This window comes from Chrysemys picta, chromosome 10 (genome assembly GCF_011386835.1).
Source record: "Chrysemys picta bellii isolate R12L10 chromosome 10, ASM1138683v2, whole genome shotgun sequence".
Classification (NCBI taxonomy): Eukaryota; Metazoa; Chordata; order Testudines; family Emydidae; genus Chrysemys; species Chrysemys picta.
Window position 1 is genome coordinate 36731622 of NC_088800.1, and position 6000 is coordinate 36737621.

Below are 6000 nucleotides of genomic sequence, written 5' to 3' on the forward strand. Positions count from 1 at the left end.
AATAACACAATGCAAAACCAGCTCAAGCCCCCACCCAGTGACCTGGCACAATTACATACCACACCCCCCCCCCCCCGGGCACCTCTAAGAGGCAATACTTCCCCTCTTGCAAGCACGGAGTCTGAGTGTAGCAAAATCCTTTTAATAAAGGAGGGAAAAATGTGGCATTATGTTGGGGATACACCACAAACAGGATTCATAGCAAAAGACCCCACCCCCAAGTAAGTTTGGCAGTGTCCTTTTCCCATCAGGGTCTAAGTCCAGCAACCCAAAAATCACCCAAAAGTCCAACAATCCAAAAGTCTCTGTCCCTGGTCAGTGCAGCCCAAGAGTTCAAAAGTTTATCTGCAAAGTTTTACCCTGGGGGGGGGGGAGAGGGGGCGGGAACAGGGGTGTTAAGGGGCACCTTATGTGGTCCAAGGCCAACTGCCCTGCCTCTCTGTGGGGTTCTGCTGCAGCCTTCACTGCAAGCCGCTCCGCTCCACCAGCAGTCCCATGAGCCATTCCAGCCATTCCACGAACTGCTCTGCTCCACCAGCCGCTGCACTCCACCAGCTGTCCCATGAGCCACTCCAGCCGTCCTGTGAACTGCTCTGCTCCACCAGCTACTCAGCAACATATCTTCAGCCCCCCCGCACTCAGTGATTTCAGCTCTTAAGTGATTTCAGCTTGTAGTAGGGGAACCTCAATGCTAGTGCACCCTTGGCCCAAAGTGAATTCAGCTCAGCAGCCTGTAAATAGACTCCTAATAGAATCAAAATTAGCTCTGATATTCCACAGTGGAGAGAGGAGAAGGTGCAATTGGTATTTCAGCCTCTCTCAATTCACTGGGTTTTGGAACCTATGTCCCTTGTCTAGTGAATGCTACTTAGTTGATGGCAAGTTCCTCTGTCATAAAACAGTTCCATTGTCCTTAATTCACATAATCAGGGTAACACCACTTTATTCTTCCTGCCCCAATAACAGAGAAACTGGGGATCCCACAGCAGCCAAAGTGACCATTGGGCTGCTGTAGGCTCATGCTCGGTCGGGTGGGTGTGCCTATGCAAACAAGATCAGCCCCTGAAGTTCTTTTCCACAACTTGCCACAATTCACCACCAGATGTCAGGGTAGAGCTCATCCTGACTCTGCTTAAACATATTACCCTATTTTCAGGGAAGAGAAAGGAACAGGCCTCAGTAAAAGTCAGGTTTAATGTTTTGACCAGTTCTCATGTTTAAAAGCTTTTCAGAAAAGAAGTTTGTCCCAAAAGAGAAGCTGTGTCAAAAAAAAAAAAAAAAAGATGTTTCCCCCCCCTCTCAAAAAAACCCCTTCCTTGACAAAAATATAATCCCCTAGAAAAGGGGGGAAAGAAAAAAGAAATTAACAATGTATATATAAAATACTTTCATTTAGGCACAAAGTAACACTGACTTTTTCAATTGGGAAACAGTCAATGAGTAAGAAAGTGGAGAAAATCCTATTTTCTGCCAATTTAATCCCCCCCCCCCCCAACCTGGAAAAATGGGGGGGGGGGAAGTAAAGTAAAAAAGTGGGAGAAAAGTTTTTTACTAAGATGGGAAAATTTCAAAAGAGGATTGTCCCTGCAAAAATTTCTGCAGGTAAACTGCCAATTTTCTGGCCATCTTTGTTAATCATCACCTTTTCTCTGATTGTTAAACTAACTTTAAAGCATCTTGTTTCACTGTTCTGGACTGTTAAACTTCTGGTCTCACCTGGATAGCATCACTGTTTAGTAAACTGGCTCCCTCCAATGGGAGATGCCAAAATGACAACTATTGACAAAGCTGTACAGTTTCAGAGTGAACTTTGTTTCATGGGACACTTGCAGCAAGCAGCACATTTCATCACGTAAGCTGTGTGACTGGGACTGAGTGGAGTTCTCCTTTCACATGCATGAATCTGTTCTCAGAGATGCAGGCTGCGAAATACCCAACACTCATGAGTTTGTCCACAGCTTCACAAGTGAGAAACTGCCAGTAGCACCACCGTAGCCTGTAGTGTAATTAAAGGGCAGGTACGCAATAAGTGTACTGAGCTGAGTTAGACTGTGCTCCAGAGGGTGGGGTTCTGTTTGCACAATAGACTATTATTCATTTTCTGGCCTGATATTCTCACACCTGTAACTATTAACCATAGATATCCTGACCAGTCCCTAAGAAACCTGCAGGCATCTCCAATCCACCCAGCTGACAGTGCCCCACCAAAGGGACAGGAAATACCAGGACACAGGACACCAGGACACTCAGGAGCCGAATTGTAGCTCAGGGATTTAGTTGATTTTTGGTTCTGAATTTAAGTTTTGGCAAATAGCCCTATTTAGGGCGCATCACCTGACAGCCTGTTGAGTCTCTCCTTTGAGCACTTCCAAGCTAGCCATGAAGGTGTTGTCTTTACTACAAAGACAAGGTATATTCTTAATTTAAGGCAACTATCACATGGTAAAATCCTATTGAAAACAAAGCCGGTGTAGTTTTCACACAAGTTAGCAGGCAGCAGTAACCTGAAGGTTCCCCCATATTCTTCAATTTGGGCTTTGTCTTCACTTTGCCAAAAGCATGTTTTTACAATGGGATCACTACTGCATACTATCTCTGTCACTGTACAATCCTATTGGAGACAAGGGACAGTAGTTTTGACAGTGATGTAGCTAGGCAAGCTCAGTCATGGGTAGGGATATAGTTTCACCTCTTCCAGCTACCTTGTGGAAAAAACTACATGATGTGCCTTGTCTCCGGTAGGATTTTACAGTGAAATAACTACTATGTGACCACACAATCACTCTGTGTAGATTTCACAGCGTTTCCAGGAAAAGTCTCTCACTCAAGCTAGGTTAATTCCAGCAGCTGACTTGAGTTAATTCTGCCGTGAAGACACACACTTAGAGTATGTCTACACTGAAATTAGGCACCCGCAGCTGGCCCATGCCAGCTGACTCAGGTTCATGGGGCTCGGGCTAAGGGGCTGTTTAACTGCAGTGTAGATGTTCAGGTTTTGGCTGCAGCCCGGGGTTCTGGGACCCTGCGAGATGGGAGGGTCCCAGAGCTCAGGCTGCAGCCAGAGTGCCTACACCGCAACTGAACAGCCCCGCAAGCCCGAGTCAGCTGGCACAGGCCAGCCACGGGTGTCTAACTGCAATGTAGACAACGGTGCAGTCTTTTAACTAGAATACCCACGGCATTTTAATTATTGCCAGAAGTTCCTCACACCTCTTGCATTTCAGACTAATATTTCCTACCTCTTTACTGTCTCCCTTGTAGCAGGTCCAGAATCCTTCCAGATAAGGTCACCTACCTGAAAGTCCTTCTGAAACCCAACAAGATACTACTGAGGGCCATGGTCCTCTACCCATAAAACCCTGCTGAAAGGAAGGTGCAGACAGCGCCTTCTCTTATACTGGCTGTCTGAGCATGCTTCCTCCACACAGTTCTCCAAGCCCTGGAACAAAGGGCTGAACTAGAGCCTGAGCAATACCCAGCTGGGGTGCCCCAGAGTGGGAGGAATGTGTATGGGGTCATGGTCTTGGTGCAAGATGTGCAGAGGGCACAGGTCCCTTCAACCTGTCAGGAGCTAGCCAGAGGCAATTACTGCACAGGTGCTGCCAGATGTTAAAGGACAAGCCACATGCTTTCTGGGCTTTTTGGAAAGCTGCCAAGAGAGAGAAAGCACCAGCAGGCTTTTCCCAGGCCAGGCATCTCATTTCCAGAGGGAAGGAGGTGGGAACCGAAGAGATGCTTCTTTAGGGATCCTCAACTCAGCAGCCAGTGGATCTTCAAGTTGGCTCATGGAACTATGGAGCTCTGCAAGAGTCCAGGTTCCTGGAACCCCGTCCTGCTCCCAGGAAGCCAGCCAACTCTCTCTGTCTTCCAGACAGGCGGTCACATGCTCCTCTTATAAAGAATACAGAGATTCTCACTGAAATATGGCAAATCCTGCATTACGTAGGACAGGGGTGGCCAACCTGTGGCTCCGGAGCCACATGCGGCACTTCAGAAGTTAATATGTGGCTCCTTGTACAAGCACCGACTTTGGGGCTGGAACTACAAGTGCCACCTTTCCAATGTGCCGAAGGGTGCTCACTGCTCAACCCTTGCCTCTGCCACAGGCCCAGTCCCCACTCCCCCGCTTCCCATCCTCTCCCCTGAACCTGCCATGTCCTCGCTCCCCGCCCCTCCCCCCAGCCTCTTGCATGCCACGAAACAGCTGATCAGGAGGGAGGAGGAGGTGCTGATCGGTGGGGCTGCTGGGGGGCAGGGCCGCCCAGAGGATTCAGGAGGCCTGGGGTCTTTGGTGGCGAGGACTCCTTCCACTCCGGGTCTTCAGGGCACTTCAGCGGCGGGTCCCGGAGCAAGTGAAGGACCCGCCGCCGAAGACCTGGAGCAGAAGGAGCCCCCGCCATCGAATTTCTGCCGAAAACCCGGAGCGGAAGAAGCTCCGGGTCTTCGGCAGCGGGTCCTTCACTTGCTCTGGGTGTGATCGGTGGCACTGAAGGACCTGCTGCTGAAGACCCACCGAAAACTCTTGTGGGGGCCCCTGAAAACGCCCCACTTGCCCCACCCCTCCGGGCGGTCCTGCCAGTGGGTGGGAGGCACTAGAAGCAGGGGCAGGGGAAGTTGATGGGGGGGGCTGCTGACATATTACTATGGCACTTTGGCAATATACAGTGGTAAAGTCTGGCTCCTTCTCAGGCTCAGGTTGGCCACCCCTGATGCAGGACATCAAGCCAGCCAGCCCTGTCTTTGTAATGAGCTCAATTTCAAACAGATACATAGCTAAACAGAGTAAGAATAGGAAGTTCAGATTAAAAAAAAGAAAAGAAAAAAGGAGTAAGTACTTGACCACAATGGTTCCACAATAGTCCTTGGACGATGAGCAGCATATCCTTTAACTAATGGGTTTAGGTTTGGGGTGCTGGGGGGGGGGGGAGGGAACCACCACAGACTTATTTATAAAATACAGTAATAAAAAGCAACAGACATGTGGGTGGAAGCAGCTGGCTCCCATCACCCCTGTTATTAAAGAACCAACAACATGCGCAGTGCTCTACAAGACATAAAGGCAGCCCCTCTCCTGAACAGCTGGTCTAACAGTTTCCTTTTAGTGGAGGGAGCGAGAAGTGTTTCCAGTGAGTTTTTACAATCACCTCTGCCTAAGAAAGCACCTTACACAGCAGATTAGTTGAGCAGCTCTTGTTACAGTTAGCAGAAATGCAATAGGGTAACTACATAAGACACCCCAACTGTTTGCCACCTCAAAAGATGTTACCCTCAGCTTTGCCTCAGGTAATACACTCAACTTCCTTCAGCTTTAGTGAGAACAGAACATGCGAGCAAGACATGAACAAAAACAGCTCCTACCTTATCTGTCTTCTTTCCTTATTAGCCAGAAATTTTTTTACCCCTTCATGGTAAAAGCATCTTTGCCTCCTCTGAAATCTTTCTCTGGAAGCTGTTTCCCTAGTGGAGACTCCTGATTACATCAGGAAACTAACTGATTGCTATATACAGCTTAAGTGAAAGCAGGTGGAGATCAACGTGCATTTCATTATGAGCTAGGCCTCAAGTGATGCTTACTTCAGGCCAAAAGGAAGGGGGGGGGGGGGGCTGAGAGCAGCTGAGCCTGAGCACTAGCCTATGGAATAGCTGATATTAACACACACTTCCAGGGCGTGATGTACGTGTAGAATTGCATTTGTTTTGTTTCTCTTGCAGGGAAGATGTCCTGTGCATAAATCCAGCAGTTTGGTGTACGTTGAGTAGGGTGTCAGCCAGCTGCTCACACAGCATCTGCTAGCTGAGAGCTGCTGCCCCTGTCATCAGGGCTAGCAAGTTGGCTCAACTACAAGTTTAGAGTAGCCAAGCTCCTCTAAGTGCACTTCATGCAGTTTGCTGTCCACTCCTTCGCTGAAAGCTCACCATTAGCCTTTAGCCCAGGCTCGTACCAAATTTGAAGACCATAAAACAGACAAGTTGTCAGGGCTTGAAAAATCAGCCACTACT

At 48.6% G+C, this 6000-nt stretch overlaps 1 protein-coding gene across 1 annotated transcript in view; it reads right to left on the reverse strand.

Annotated features, from left to right (window-relative positions):
- The window catches only part of SCAPER (S-phase cyclin A associated protein in the ER), a 524758-nt gene extending 519254 nt beyond the window's left edge, over window positions 1-5504 (reverse strand). Inside the window, exon 1 of the mRNA XM_065558411.1 lies at window positions 5359-5504. The gene's annotated coding sequence lies outside the window, so the exon portion shown is untranslated. The remainder of the gene's footprint in view (window positions 1-5358) is intronic.
- Between the last annotated feature and the right edge of the window lie 496 nt (window positions 5505-6000).